Raw genomic sequence first — 16,384 nt, 5'->3', positions numbered from 1 at the left:
TAACATATGTATAATGCATAATTCAAGTACACTGGTATAGAGTCTGGAACCTGATCCCTAGTGGAAGAGGAGGGCCCACCGGTGGTTTCCCCTGTGAGCCAGTCCAACCCTGCCTGCACGCTGGAGATTGGCTGTTTGATGTTTGGACTGCAGGGGGTCTGGGACTTCCAATCCATTGTTATATGCCCCATCTCCATTACTATCTGGTAGGCAGCCTGTGCCCCAGGAACTGGTCATTTTAACATTGGTTGATGTATTTGTTTTGTGCCTGTTGATGGGCATTTTATTTGCGCTAAATAAATTCACTGGGCCGGATGTCATGCAGTGCGAGATGGCCAGAGCTCCAAGATTACGTCCGAACTTGTACTTTTTTTTAAGTGGAATCTACAGTATGTACTAGGCAGAGCCAACCTGATTTTGCCTTATAAATGATTGCCCATTTGAAAATACATACTGTTGGGAGAAGGTGCTCTTGCACCATCTAGTGGATAACGTGTTACACACACACACATACAGTGGTTTATATATTATTGAACCAACTGCATGCACCATGTATGTTTATTTTATTTTATTTTTGTGCACTGTGTGATTAAACATCAACATCTGAGACAAGACAGATCGCCACACCAGGAATCACATCTTAACTCTTACTGAGTTTACTGTGGCAACAGACTGCTGCACCCCCGACAACAAGCACTGAGACATTTTCTGCCTTGGGACAGATGTATTAAGCCTCAAGCACCCAAAGCATAATCCGCGCTAAGTGTCCTGTCAGAGCATGGGATTGGAGACTTCATCCCATTCCCATGTGTTATCGCACGATTGCAGGTCCAAATTCCATCAATAAAAAAATGGCCTCTAATTGGATACCGTGATAATGACCATCGGTCATTAATCGTTATAACCGACCGTTTTTAACCCAAAACAGCATCGGGGCTAATTGGATACCCCCCGTAGTGTTTTCCCATCAGACACCTTAGCTTTAAAATAATTAGGACAGAGTGCATTTTATATGAAGGGAGTTAACTAAACACCCAAGCCAGGGAGTGTCTTGCTCCATGCATGAAAGGGTTAATGCTGTTGTTGTGAAGTAGGGTTATGGGGTGAGGGGGAAGCAGTGGGAGGGATGCGAGGCGTCCGCTCCCTGTTCACCCGGTGACCGTGTTGGATGTCCTGTCCCCACCTCCCTGGCATCGCTTGCTCTCCCCCTTCCCTGCTGCCGCGATGACCAGGGAGAAGATCCGCTCCCTATCTACGCTGACAAGTCATGTAAGGAGAAGAGCTGCTAGAGGACGGGGGCGGCACCTTCACCCGGGATGGTAAGATTTACAGCAGCGGACAGTTCTTCTCCCACCACCGGCTGATCGTCAGCAAGGTCTGCAAAGCAGGGAGGCGCTCTCCCTGCTCTGCTACCTTGCTGATGTGCACTGTAGCTGCTGCAGCCTCTGCCTGCATGTCAGGCCGTAGCGGCACCAGCAGCATCAAGAGTGCGTCCCGTCTCCCCCTCTCTCGATGACGTCACTGTGCCTGGCGAAACTAAAGGGGGTCCGGATGTGCACTGGCCTGAATCTGAACTGAACTGGCCCATATCACAGAAATTTTAAATATACTTCTGCTGTCGCCGCCTGCCCAGTTAAATCCAGGAGGAGACTATCAGCCCTGAGTCCCGCCCCGAGCTCCGCCTCCGCTGCTTTAAGTCAACGGGTAGCTGCTTCGTGTGACATGATGATGTCACACCAAGAGCAAAGCCTGACCCTCCCCCTGCAAAGACTAACCGAGGAGGAGCGTCACGCAATAACTAGGAGGTGGAGACGAGGCATCAGAGATAGAGACCCACGTGTGACAGCTGTCCCTTAAGTGGAGAGGAGGCACTGCTTCAGCCAATATCAGGTAAGTGACAGTCGGGGGCTCTCTGCATAGCATATAGACTACATGTTAAGTTTAATTGTCAGAAATCCCACACATAGATTTAAAGCATTCATTTATTCTAATAGAGCTATATTTTTTAATGTTACACATACACACATATTTATATACACATAATTTTAAATAAAATTCCAAAGAAAGCATATGTCAGGAAAAGTATGTTTTAGGTACACAGATTACTGCATCCTATGTACACATCCCTCACCTTCCCTCTAACCCCCCTCAGTGTCCATCCCTCACTCTCCCTTTAACCCCCCTCAGCGTCCATCTCTCACCCTCCAACTCCCCACAGCGTCCATCCCTCACCCTCCCACTAACACCCTCAGCGTCCCTGCCCACACCCTCCCTCTAACCCCCTCAGTGTCCCTGCCCTCACCCTCCCTCTAATCCCCCTCAGCATCCCTACCCTCACCCTCCCTCTAATCCCCCTCAATGTCTCTGCCCTCACCCTCCCACTAACCCCTTCAGCGTCCCTGCCCTCGCCCTCCCTCTAATCCACCTCAGCGTCCCTACCCTCACCCTTCCTCTAATCCCCCTCAGCATCCCTACCCTCACACTCCATCTAACTCCCCCTCAGCGTCCCTACCCTCACCCTCCCTCAGCATCCCTATCCTCACCCTCCCTCTAACCCCCCGTTAGCGTCCCTACCCTCACCCTCCCTCTAACTCCCCCTCAGCGTCCCTGCCCTGCCCCTTCCTTGTGAGACCACACACCCTTTTTTGCAGCACGCTGTCCCTTTATGAGTTAAGGGAGGGTGCAAAATTATAGTTTTCAGGGAAGCGCAGAAAACCCTAGCACCAGCCCTGCGGCTGATCTTCCTCTCCTCCTCCCAGCCGGCCCTGCACTAGAGGGAGTGCTTGCATAAAGAAATCTGTTTGTTTCATTTTTTATTTGTATCAGATGAACTAAACTAGTCTGCACAAGGAAGCTGATAGCTAGCAGGAATGATAAGCCTACAGGCAGGTAGCCTATGTATTTACATATTTACTGCTGGCACCCACCATTGGGGGATTATTTATGTCAAAATGTATATGTGCCTATCACTTCTATGGCCACAGATGTTACATACACAAAACTTGTGCAGTCTCCTGAATTCTTACTAATACTATACATTTTATGCACCATATCAGGAGTAGACAACATTGGCTACGCACCTCAGCTGGCTGTCAGTCATGTGACCGGCAAGAGGTTCTGCAGCAGCGCCTCCCTAGTTCTGTGTATACTTTTTTTTGTTTGTGACTTTGGGAAAAAAATCCAGGGATAGACTAAAGCGCGCGTGTGCGTGTGTGCGTGTGTGCGTGTATGCGTGTGTGTGTGTGTGTGTGTGTGTATATATACATACATACACACTATATATTGGATGAATCGAAGAGGCACTCACGAGCCTTACTGCTTGTGACTTCATTATTTGTGTTTATATATATATATATATATATATATAGTGAAGAAATCTGGCGGCACTCAGGAGACTGTTCAACAAGTGCTTAGTTTAATGGAATAACATCCAACATCCAACAATTGTTTCGGGCCTCCTGACGACGGGCGGAGGCCACGAAACAATTGTTGGATGTTGGATGTTATTCCATTAAACTAAGCACTTGTTGAACAGTCTCCTGAGTGCCGCCAGATTTCTTCACTATTATTGGATGTTTTGTCCGATGGAGGGCACCGGAGCAGATGTTATATAAGCAAGGGGAGTGCCGGCTGCATTGACACTTTATATATATATATATATATATAATCTTTTTTTTTTTTTTTTTATGCAAGATTATTTCACCATATGCATTATTTTACTGTGGTGATCCGAGATTGTGTTTTTTGAGCATCATGATGAAAATTCAGCTGGGGTGGAGGGGGGGGGGGATTTGCCTAGGGTGCTGAGGATCCTTGCACCGGCCCTGTCTGTATCCCACCCACCCTCTCTGTTTCCTTTGTTTATCTGCTTGGTGTCAGCTTTGGCTGTGCTAAGAAAGAACGGTTGCAGTCGCCATCTGTCTATGGAGCTTGAGGTGATCTCCCCTACAATACATGGCTTAGACTGCTTCTACAATACTGGGGTCAGCGGCACCACCGGTCCAGGTGGTCCTCATGCTGTGTCTTTGGGAAGGGAGGTGGATACCTAGGGCGTGGTAATGGGCTGGCTGGTCACCTCCCATTTTTTAAGTGCGGTGTATGGAGTGGCAGTTGGTGATCTTGCACTGTGGGGCCAGTCGTTCGGTACCACCATACTTTGTCTGTCTATCCTTCTTCTTAGATTAGTTAGTTGATTAATTTTTCTATTAGTTTAATTAGACAAAAATAAATAAAGCGGACCTTACTTTCCCCTTACGCACATCTCAGTGTTGTTGTTTCATTATTGTTATGGTTAGTGGTCTACCATACTCTGGGAGGAGGACATGATTACACGGTTTATTTTTCTTGGGTCATGCGTCATAAAGGCAAACCTCGTAGATGTTCCATGTTACATACTATGAACAATCTTATCATAAGACATTCGGCACCACCTATCAATGACTTCTACTGTAATTACACTGGCAGCCCATGTTAAACACTTTAGACCAGGCCTTTTCCACTGGCGTTCACGAGCTGCTGCTTCCTCTTGACATTTTACCCTTGACATAGGTTGAGTAGTTGTTAGGCCCCTTTTGTTTTGCGCCTGGACTCTGTGGCTGATATATAGTAGGGAGCCGGCCAGAACCCAGAGACAAGAAAAGAGCAGAAGGCGTTAAAGCCAAACACATCCTTACTGAAGAACAGGAACTAGTGGATAAGTGTTGATAAGGCTTGTCAGTATGGGCAAGGTTTCATTTGGGGGCACTAGGCAGTTTAATGTGATCAGTGACGTGGCTTAGGGGCAAATTTATCTGAAGCCACATTTTTAATGCTAATGTGATATTTTTCATGTAAATTCACAATGGGAAAATTATAATTTTTGTGCAAATTTACCATTTTTCTCTTGCCAGTAGTCAGGCTCCTATTAGAAGCCATCCTGGTGAACAGCTGGAAGCAGTGTAATGGCGTAACAGTATCACACTGGTTTGGGTCCCCCACAGCCAATGTGCAGGAGCAGATTGGGGCACCAGGAGCACAGGACAGTTCCAGGTAGGGGGGGAAATCACTGATTGAATAGTCCCCCCCCCCAATCTAGCACGGGTTACATACTATTTACCAGCAGGCAGGGCCAGCCCTAACCAATATGATGCCCTAGGCAAGATTTTGGCTGGTGCCCCCTAGCACCACTGCTGGTACCGCCCCTGACCTTGCACCTCTTTACCAGCACCATCACCCCTCACCCATAGCAGTCCTTATTTTGGTGTTTGTACCCCCTATATTTCAAATAGTAACAGTTCGCACATTTGGCGCATAGCCCAAAAAGGGGTGTGTTTTTGCTGGCAAGGGGCATGGCCACACAATAGTAACCCCAATTCCAATTACGCCACACAATACTGCAACTTTATTCACATTTCATCATGCGATAGTGTCCATAATTCATATTACATCCCACAGCATCACTTTACCTTATAAACATTACTCCTCACAGTAGTGCCCCTTATTCACATTACATCACACTGAATTGCTCCTTATTCACATTATACCACACCCTATTGCTCTTTATTCACATTAGACAACACAGTAGTGCCCTTTCTATACGCAATGCCACATAGAGCAACTTATACACATAATTCCACACAGTAATGCCCCTTACACATATGAGACACATTAATAATGTCCTTATAAACATAATGCACCTTACAACAACCTTTATTAATGCCCTTTTACACAATGTCCCTTACACATATGCTGCACATTATTAATGCCATTATACACATAATGACACACATAGTGCCCCCTACACATGTGTTGCACATTATTAATGCATTTTTACATGACACACAATACTCCTTACACATATTCCGAACACTACTGCACAACCAACCCACTCACATGCACACAGCACTCACACTGCCACTAACACTGTGACCTCTGCTTGGATACAGATGTGTCCTCATAAATCTTGCCTCAATGCTAACGTCAGGCACATTTTTTTTTATGAAAATGCATCTTATTTGCATTGCTATGTGGCTAGGATGCACAAACAGCTTCTGCTGATTAAACTGATATGCAGCATGCCTATATACTGTGTGAGACTGTGGCTGTATATGAAATGCTACATACAGAATATAGGCATGCCGCATATCATTTTAATCAGCAGAAGCTGCTGATGCCCCTAGGTATAGCAATTGCCTAGTTTGCCTATGGCCGGCTCTGTCAGCAGGTGGGATGGTGGCTGTCAAGATCTTGACAGTGGCATCCAGCCCGCCAGAATGCCAGCAGTGGGGCAAGTGCTAAGAGGCCACGCTGTGGGCTTGGTGACTCCCTGCAATCACCATAGGTTCTATTCTCACTCTATGGGTGTCGTGGACATCCACGAGTGGGAATAGCCTGTGGGCCGGGATGCATCGGTATCCTGACAGCCGGCAAATTGAATGCATCCCTCTAACAGACCATATACCTGGGCTGTGCTGCACAGCAAGTGACTGATAAGTGACCATCCGCAGTGCTGACCCCTTCCTTCTCTTCCACTGTTTCCAGGGCAACACCACTTCCGTTATGGCCCTTTCAGTGGTCGAGTTGGAAAGTGGTAAGTCTATGACCTACACAGAGCAGGTGATGGGGGAGGAGGGACAGGAGGAGAAGCAGCCCTGAAGCACCACTGGTTTCCTCACAGATGTATTAGTGTCAGTTTTAAAGTGTGGACCCCAGCAGGGGCACACTGGGAACGGAAAGTGGCCCTGTAAAAAATAAATAAAAGATAAATAAATTGTATAAGTAGCCTCACATGGGTAGCACAAGAGGTATACCATGTAACCAGCACCCCTCACATGCCAACAAACAAAACAGACCCTCACATTCACCTCAGCCCACCGGGAACCTTCCTAACGAACCCTATGGCCAATCCATCCCTGCACACTGCTACATGCATTGCCAGCATGTACAGGAATGTGTGTGCTGAGTGCATTCTTATGGTGATGCAGAGGCCAGCTGTGACAAAATACTGAGGTTAAGCTGCTTTGATCATGTATTGGTCGATGTAGGCCTGATTTAGAAAGGAACCCGAGTGTAAGTGAACATAATTGGAACAGTATTAGTCTGCGTGAGATGTACTAAGCATTGAAAAATATAAATTGGAGGGGAGCCAGTGGAGAAGTTGCCCATGGCAACCAATCAGCATTGTAGTAACATTTATATACTTTAAAATTCAGCTGACTAGTTACCCATGGCAACTTCTCCACACTTCACTGCTTAGCACATCTCCCCCTCAGTCTCACTCTGCCTGGCAATTTATACCAGGCTTTTCCAGTAGGCTATTAGGCTTGTATGTCCGATTCAGTCTACAAGATGAAAGTACTTCTGAGTGTGTCACAACCAACTTTAACACTGAAAATCTCTGGTTCCTAGGGCCTAAAGGCATGTCACAGGTAACCAAGCAGAATTCAAATTCAATTTGTTTGTTTTTGTATTGTTTTTTAAACCCTGGAGCAGTTCCAGGAGCCTATGGCAAGACTAGCTCACCGCTTCCAACTGTGGTCTTACACAAGACTTAACTGGGCTTTTGCAACTGTGTTCCTGGTTAAAATCCCCAGCTTTAACACTAAAATATCTGTAGTTCCCACGATGCTAGGAACATGCCACAGGCAGCCCCGGGTAGCCTTTTTTTTCTTTTCTCCTTTTAACCCTGGAGCAGGCCCCAGAAGCCTGTGGCAAGGTAAGCTCACTACTTCTGTCTGCAGGCTTACATAGCTGGGGTTTTGGAACAGTGTCCCTGGTTAAAGACACCCAACTTTAGTTTAAACTAGTGATGAGCGGGTTCGGTTCCTCGGAATCCGAACCCGCCCGAACTTCAGGTTTTTTTACACGGGTCCGAGCGACTCGGATCTTCCCGCCTTGCTCGGTTAACCCGAGCGCGCCCGAACGTCATCATCCCGCTGTCGGATTCTCGCGAGGCTCGGATTCTATCGCGAGACTCGGATTCTATATAAGGAGCCGCGCGTCGCCGCCATTTTCACACGTGCATTGAGATTGATAGGGAGAGGACGTGGCTGGCGTCCTCTCCGTTTAGACTAGAGTACTAGAGAGAGACACTAATTTTGGGGAGCATATTATTAGGACTGGAGTACTACTTGCTGCTGATAGTGTGACCAGTGACCACCAGTTTAATTAATCCGTTCTCTGCCTGAAAAAAAACGATACACAGTCACACACACATACCATATCTGTGCTCAGCCCAGTGTGCTGCAACATATGTAATACTGTATATCATTATCTGACTGTGCTGAGTGCTCACTGCTCACACAGCTTAATTGTGGGGGAGACTGGGGAGCAGTTATAGCAGGAGTACATATTTTAAGTACAGTGCACACTTTTGCTGCCAGAGTGCCACTGCCAGTGTGACTGACCAGTGACCACTGACCACCAGTATATTGTGATTGTCTGCTGACCACCAGTATATTGTGATTGTCTGCCTGAAAAAGTTAAACACTCGTCGTGTGGTGTTTTTATAAACGCATTCTGCAGACAGTGTCCAGCAGGTCCGTCATTACATAATATATACCTGTCCGGCTGCAGTACTAGTGTGATATATATATATATTTTAATTTTATCTCATTATCATCCAGTCTATATTAGCAGCAGACACAGTACGGTAGTCCACGGCTGTAGCTACCTCTGTGTCGGCAGTCGCTCGTCCATCCATAATTGTATACCACCTACCTGTGGTTTTTTTTTTTCTATCTTCTTGATACTAGTAGCTTACTTTAGGAGTCTGCAGTGCTGAGTCTGACAGACAGTGTCCAGCAGGTCCGTCATTACATAATATATACCTGTCCGGCTGCAGTACTAGTGTGATATAATAAGAATTTACTTACCGATAATTCTATTTCTCGTAGTCCGTAGTGGATGCTGGGGACTCCGTAAGGACCATGGGGAATAGCGGCTCCGCAGGAGACTGGGCACATCTAAAGAAAGCTTTAGGACTATCTGGTGTGCACTGGCTCCTCCCCCCATGACCCTCCTCCAAGCCTCAGTTAGGATACTGTGCCCGGACGAGCGTACACAATAAGGAAGGATCGTGAATCCCGGGTAAGACTCATACCAGCCACACCAATCACACCGTACAACTTGTGATCTGAACCCAGTTAACAGCATGATAACAGAGGAGCCTCTAGAAAAGATGGCTCACTACAGCAATAACCCGATTTTTTGGTAACAATAACTATGTACCAGTATTGCAGACAATCCGCACTTGGGATGGGCGCCCAGCATCCACTACGGACTACGAGAAATAGAATTATCGGTAAGTAAATTCTTATTTTCTCTAACGTCCTAAGTGGATGCTGGGGACTCCGTAAGGACCATGGGGATTATACCAAAGCTCCCAAACGGGCGGGAGAGTGCGGATGACTCTGCAGCACCAAATGAGAGAACTCCAGGTCCTCCTCAGCCAGGGTATCAATTTTGTAGAATTTTACAAACGTATTTGCTCCTGACCAAGTAGCTGCTCGGCAAAGTTGTAAAGCCGAGACCCCTCGGGCAGCCGCCCAAGATGAGCCCACCTTCCTTGTGGAGTGGGCATTTACAGATTTTTGGCTGTGGCAGGCCTGCCACAGAATGTGCAAGCTGAATTGTACTACAAATCCAACGAGCAATAGTCTGCTTAGAAGCAGGAGCACCCAGCTTGTTGGGTGCATACAGGATAAACAGCGAGTCAGTTTTCCTGACTCCAGCCGTCCTGGAAACATATATTTTCAGGGCCCTGACAACGTCTAGCAACTTGGAGTCCTCCAAGTCCCTAGTAGCCGCAGGCACCACAATAGGTTGGTTCAGGTGAAAACGCTGAAACCACCTTAAGGAGAAACTGAGGACGAGTCCTCAATTCCGCCCTGTCCGAATGGAAAATCAGATAAGGGATTTTACAGGATAAAGCCGCCAATTCTGACACGCGCCTGGCCCAGGCCAGGGCCAACAGCATGACCACTTTCCATGTGAGATATTTTAACTCCACAGATTTAAGTGGTTCAAACCAATGTGACTTTTGGAACCCAAAAACTACATTGAGATCCCAAAGTGCCACTGGAGGCACAAAAGGAGGCTGTATATGCAGTACCCCTTTTACAAACGTCTGAACTTCAGGGACTGAAGCTAGTTCTTTTTGGAAGAAAATTGACAGGGCCGAAATTTGAACCTTAATGGACCCCAATTTCAGGCCCATAGACACTCCTGTTTGCAGGAAATGTAGGAATCGACCCAGTTGAATTTCCTCCGTCGGGCCTTACTGGCCTCGCACCACATTTTCGCCAAATGCGGTGATAATGTTTTGCGGTTACATCCTTCCTGGCTTTGATCAGGATAGGGATGACTTCATCCGGAATGCCTTTTTTCCTTCAGGATCCGGCGTTCAACCGCCATGCCGTCAAACGCAGCCGCGGTAAGTCTTGGAACAGACAGGGTCCTTGCTGGAGCAGGTCCCTTCTTAGAGGTAGAGGCCACGGATCCTCCGTGAGCATCTCTTGAAGTTCCGGTTACCAAGTCCTTCTTGGCCAATCCGGAGCCATGAATATAGTGCTTACTCCTCTCCATCTTATCAATCTCAGTACCTTGGGTATGAGAGGCAGAAGAGGGAACACATACACTGACTGGTACACCCACGGTGTTACCAGAGCGTCTACAGCTATTGCCTGAGGGTCCCTTGACCTGGCGCAATACCTGTCGAGTTTTTCCCAACGGTTTATAATCATGTGGAAGACTTCTGGGTGAAGTCCCCACTCTCCCGGGTGGAGGTCGTGCTGAGGAAGTCTGCTTCCCAGTTGTCCACTCCCGGAATGAATACTGCTGACAGTGCTATCACATGATTTTCCGCCCAGCGAAGAATCCTTGCAGCTTCTGCCATTGCCCTCCTGCTTCTTGTGCCACCCTGTCTGTTTACGTGGGTGACTGCCGTGATGTTGTCCGACTGGATCAACACCGGCTGACCTTGAAGCAGAGGTCTTGCTAAGCTTAGAGCATTGTAAATGGCCCTTAGCTTCAGGATATTTATGTGAAATGATGTCTCCAGGCTTGACCATAAGCCCTGGATATTCCTTCCCTGTGTGACTGCTCCCCAGCCTCGCAGGCTGGCATCCGTGGTCACCAGGACCCAGTCCTGAATGCCGAATCTGCGGCCCTCTAGAAGATGAGCACTCTGCAACCACCACAGGAGGGACACCCTTGTCCTTGGTGACAGGGTTATCCGCTGATGCATCTGAAGATGCGACCAGGACCATTTGTCCAGCAGGTCCCACTGGAAAGTTCTTGCGTGGAATCTGCCGAATGGGATTGCTTCGTAGGAAGCCACCATTTTACCCAGAACCCTTGTGCATTGATGCACTGAGACTTGGCTCGGTTTTAGGAGGTTCCTGACTAGCTCGGATAACTCCCTGGCTTTCTCCTCCGGGAGAAACACCTTTTTCTGGACTGTGTCTAGGATCATCCCTAGGAACAGAAGACAAGTCGTCGGAACCAGCTGCGATTTTGGAATATTGAGAATCCAATCGTGCTGCCGCAACACTACCTAAGATAGTGCTACACCGACCTCCAACTGTTCCCTGGATCTTACCCTTATCAGGGAATCGTCCAAGTAAGGGATAACTAAAATTCCCTTCCTTCGAAGGAATATCATCATTTCGGCCATTACCTTGGTAAAGACCCGGGGTGCCGTGGACCATCCATACGGCAGCGTCTGAACGGATAGTGACAGTTCTGTACCATAAACCTGAGGTACCCTTGATAAGAAGGGTAAATTTTTACATGAAGGTAAGCATCCTTGATGTCCCGAGACATCATGTAGTCCCCTTCTTCCAGGTTCGCAATCACTGCTCTGAGTGACTCAATCTTGAAGTTTAACCTCTGTATGTAAGTGTTCAAAGATTTTAGATTTAGAATCGGTCTCACCGAGCCGTCCGGCTTCGGTACCACAACAGTGTGGAATAATACCCCGTTCCCTGTTGCAGGAGGGGTACCTTGATTATCACCTGCTGGGAATACAGCTTGTGAATGGCTTCCAAAACTGTCTCCCTGTCAGAAGGAGACATCGGTAAAGCCGACTTTAGGAAACGGCGAGGGGGAGACGTCTCGAATTCTAATTTGTACCCCAGAGATATCACCTGAAGGATCCAGGGGTCTACTTGCAAATGAGCCCACTGCGCGCTGAAATTCATTGAGACGGGCCCTCCACCGTGCCTGATTCTGCTTGTAAAGCCCCAGCGTCATACTGAGGGCTTGGCAGAGGTGGGAGAGGGTTTCTGTTCCTGGGAACTGGCTGATTTCTGCAGCCTTTTTCCTCTCCCTCTGTCACGGGGCAGAAATGAGGAACCTTTTGCCCGCTTGTCCACGAAAAGACTGCGCCTGATAATACGGCGTCTTCTCATGTTGAGAGGCGACCTGGGGTACAAACGTGGATTTCCCAGCTGTTGCCGTGGCCACCAGGTCTGAAAGACCGACCCCAAATAACTCCTCCCTTTAATAAGGCAATACTTCCAAATGCCGTTTGGAATACGCATCACCTGACCACTGACGTGTCCATAACCTTCTACTGGTAGAAATGGACAACGCGCTTAGACTTGATGCCAGTCGGCAAATATTCCGCTGTGCATCACGCATATATAGAAATGCATCTTTTAAATGCTCTATAGGCAAAAATATACTGTCCCTATCTAGGGTATCAATATTTTTAGTCAGGGAATCCGACCACGCCAACCCAGCACTGCACATCCAGGCTGAGGCGATTGCTGGTCGCAGTATAACACCAGTATGTGTGTAAATACATTTTAGGATACCCTCCTGCTTTCTATCAGCAGGATCCTTAAGGGCGGCCATCTCAGGAGAGGGTAGAGCCCTTACAAGCGTGTGAGCGCTTTATCCACCCTAGGGGGTGTTTCCCAACGCACCCTAACCTCTGGCGGGAAAGGATATAATGCCAATAACATTTTATAAATTACCTGTATCAGTTGTTATCGGGGGAAAACCACGCATCATCACACACCTCATTTAATTTCTCAGATTCAGGAAAACTACAGGTAGTTTTTCCACACCGAACATAATACCCCTTTTTGGTGGTACTCGTATTATCAGAAATGTGTAAAACATTTTTCATTGCCTCAATCATGTAACGTGTGGCCCTACTGGAAGCCACATTTGTCTCTTCACCGTCGACACTGGAGTCAGTATCCGTGTCGGCGTCTATATCTGCCATCTGAGGTAACGGGCGCTTTAGAGCCCCTGACGGCTTAAGAGACGTCTGGACAGGCCCAAGCTGAGTAGCCGGCTGTCTCATGTCAACCACTGTCTTTTATACAGAGCTGACACTGTCACGTATTCCTTCCAACAGTTCATCCACTCAGGTGTCGACCCCCTAGGGGGTGACATCACTATTACAGGCAATCTGCTCCGTCTCCACATCATTTTTCTCCTCATACATGTCGACACAAACGTACCGACATACAGCACACACACAGGGAATGCTCTGATAGAGGACAGGACCCCACTAGCCCTTTGGGGAGACAGAGGGAGAGTTTGCCAGCACACACCAAAACGCTATATATACATATATAGGGATAACCTTATATAAGTGTTTTTCCCCTTATAGCTGCTGTATCTTTAATACTGCGCGTAATTAGTGCCCCCCCCTCTCTTTTTTAACCCTTTCTGTAGTGTAGTGACTGCAGGGGAGAGACAGGGAGCTTCCCTCCAACGGAGCTGTGAGGGAAAATGGCGCCAGTGTGCTGAGGAGATAGGCTCCGCCCCCTTATCGGCGGCCTTATCTCCCGTTTTTCTATGTATTCTGGCAGGGGTTAAATGCATCCATATAGCCCAGGAGCTATATGTGATGCATTTTTTGCCATCCAAGGTGTTTTTTATTGCGTCTCAGGGCGCCCCCCCCAGCGCCCTGCACCCTCAGTGACCGGAGTGTGAAGTGTGCTGAGAGCAATGGCGCACAGCTGCAGTGCTGTGCGCTACCTTGTTGAAGACAGGACCTCTTCTGCCTTCTGGCTCTGTAAGGGGGCCGGCGGCGCGGCTCTGGGACCCATCCAGGCTGGGCCTGTGATCGTCCCTCTGGAGCTAATGTCCAGTAGCCTAAGAAGCCCAATCCACTCTGCACGCAGGCGAGTTCGCTTCTTCTCCCCTTAGCCCCTCGATGCAGTGAGCCTGTTGCCAGCAGGTCTCACTGAAAATAAAAAACCTAAACTAAAACTTTCACTAAGAAGCTCAGGAGAGCCCCTAGTGTGCACCCTTCTCGTTCGGGCACAAAGATCTAACTGAGGCTTGGAGGAGGGTCATGGGGGGAGGAGCCAGTGCACACCAGATAGTCCTAAAGCTTTCTTTAGATGTGCCCAGTCTCCTGAGGAGCCGCTATTCCCCATGGTCCTTACGGAGTCCCCAGCATCCACTTAGGACGTTAGAGAAATATATATATTTTAATTTTATCTCATTATCATCCAGTCTATATTAGCAGCAGACACAGTACGGTAGTCCACGGCTGTAGCTACCTCTGTGTCGGCAGTCGCTCGTCCATCCATAATTGTATACCACCTACCCGTGGTTTTTTTTTTTTTTCTTTCTTCTTGATACTAGTAGCTTACTTTAGGAGTCTGCAGTGCTGAGTCTGACAGACAGTGTCCAGCAGGTCCGTCATTACATAATATATACCTGTCCGGCTGCAGTACTAGTGTGATATATATATATATTTTAATTTTATCTCATTATCATCCAGTCTATATTAGCAGCAGACACAGTACGGTAGTCCACGGCTGTAGCTACCTCTGTGTCGGCAGTCGCTCGTCCATCCATAAGTATACTAGTATCCATCCATCTCCATTGTTTACCTGAGGTGCCTTTTAGTTGTGCCTATTAAAATATGGAGAACAAAAATGTTGAGGTTCCAAAAATAGGGAAAGATCAAGATCGACTTCCACCTCGTGCTGAAGCTGCTGCCACTAGTCATGGCCGAGACGATGAAATGCCATCAACGTCGTCTGCCAAGGCCGATGCCCAATGTCATAGTACAGAGCATGTAAAATCCAAAACACCAAATATCAGTAAAAAAAGGACTCCAAAACCTAAAATAAAATTGTCGGAGGAGAAGCGTAAACTTGCCAATATGCCATTTACCACACGGAGTGGCAAGGAACGGCTGAGGCCCTGGCCTATGTTCATGGCTAGTGGTTCAGCTTCACATGAGGATGGAAGCACTCAGCCTCTCGCTAGAAAAATGAAAAGACTCAAGCTGGCAAAAGCACAGCAAAGAACTGTGCGTTCTTCGAAATCCCAAATCCACAAGGAGAGTCCAATTGTGTCGGTTGCGATGCCTGACCTTCCCAACACTGGACGTGAAGAGCATGCGCCTTCCACCATTTGCACGCCCCCTGCAAGTGCTGGAAGGAGCACCTGCAGTCCAGTTCCTGATAGTCAGATTGAAGATGTCAGTGTTGAAGTACACCAGGATGAGGAGGATATGGGTGTTGCTGGCGCTGGGGAGGAAATTGACAAGGAGGATTCTGATGGTGAGGTGGTTTGTTTAAGTTAGGCACCCGGGGAGACACCTGTTGTCCGTGGGAGGAATATGGCCATTGACATGCCTGGTGAAAATACCAAAAAAATCAGCTCTTCGGTGTGGAAGTATTTCAACAGAAATGCTGACAACATTTGTCAAGCCGTGTGTTGCCTTTGTCAAGCTGTAATAAGTAGGGGTAAGGACGTTAACCACCTCGGAACATCCTCCCTTATACGTCACCTGCAGCGCATTCATAATAAGTCAGTGACAAGTTCAAAAACTTTGGGCGTCAGCGGAAGCAGTCCACTGACCAGTAAATCCCTTCCTCTTGTAACCAAGCTCACGCAAACCACCCCACCAACTCCCTCAGTGTCAATTTCCTCCTTCCCCAGGAATGCCAATAGTCCTGCAGGCCATGTCACTGGCAATTCTGACGAGTCCTCTCCTGCCTGGGATTCCTCCGATGCATCCTTGCGTGTAACGCCTACTGCTGCTGGCGCTGCTGTTGTTGCTGCTGGGAGTCGATGGTCATCCCAGAGGGGAAGTCGTAAGACCACTTTTACTACTTCCACCAAGCAATTGCCTGTCCAACAGTCCTTTGCGAGGAAGATGAAATATCACAGCAGTCATCCTGCTGCAAAGCGGATAACTGAGGCCTTGGCATCCTGGGTGGTGAGAAACGTGGTTCCGGTATCCATCATTACTGCAGAGCCAACTAGAGACTTGTTGGGAGGTACTGTGTCCCCGGTACCAAATACCATCTAGGTTCCATTTCTCTAGGCAGGCGATACCGAAAATGTACACAGACCTCAGAAAAAGAGTCACCAGTGTCCTAAAAAATGCAGCTGTACCCAATGTCCACTTAACCACGGA

At 47.8% G+C, this 16,384-nt stretch overlaps 1 long non-coding RNA gene across 1 annotated transcript in view; it reads left to right on the top strand.

Moving 5' to 3' along the window:
- The first annotated feature begins 1,064 nt into the window (after positions 1-1,064).
- The window catches only part of LOC134933467 (uncharacterized), a 101,267-nt gene continuing 85,947 nt past the window's right edge, over positions 1,065-16,384 (top strand). The window contains exon 1 of the long non-coding RNA XR_010179711.1: positions 1,065-1,319. This is a non-coding gene — a long non-coding RNA (uncharacterized LOC134933467). The remainder of the gene's footprint in view (positions 1,320-16,384) is intronic.

The sequence above is a fragment of the Pseudophryne corroboree genome, chromosome 6 (assembly GCF_028390025.1).
Source record: "Pseudophryne corroboree isolate aPseCor3 chromosome 6, aPseCor3.hap2, whole genome shotgun sequence".
NCBI lineage: Eukaryota > Metazoa > Chordata > Amphibia > Anura > Myobatrachidae > Pseudophryne > Pseudophryne corroboree.
This window is presented reverse-complemented; position numbering and strand designations above follow the sequence as displayed.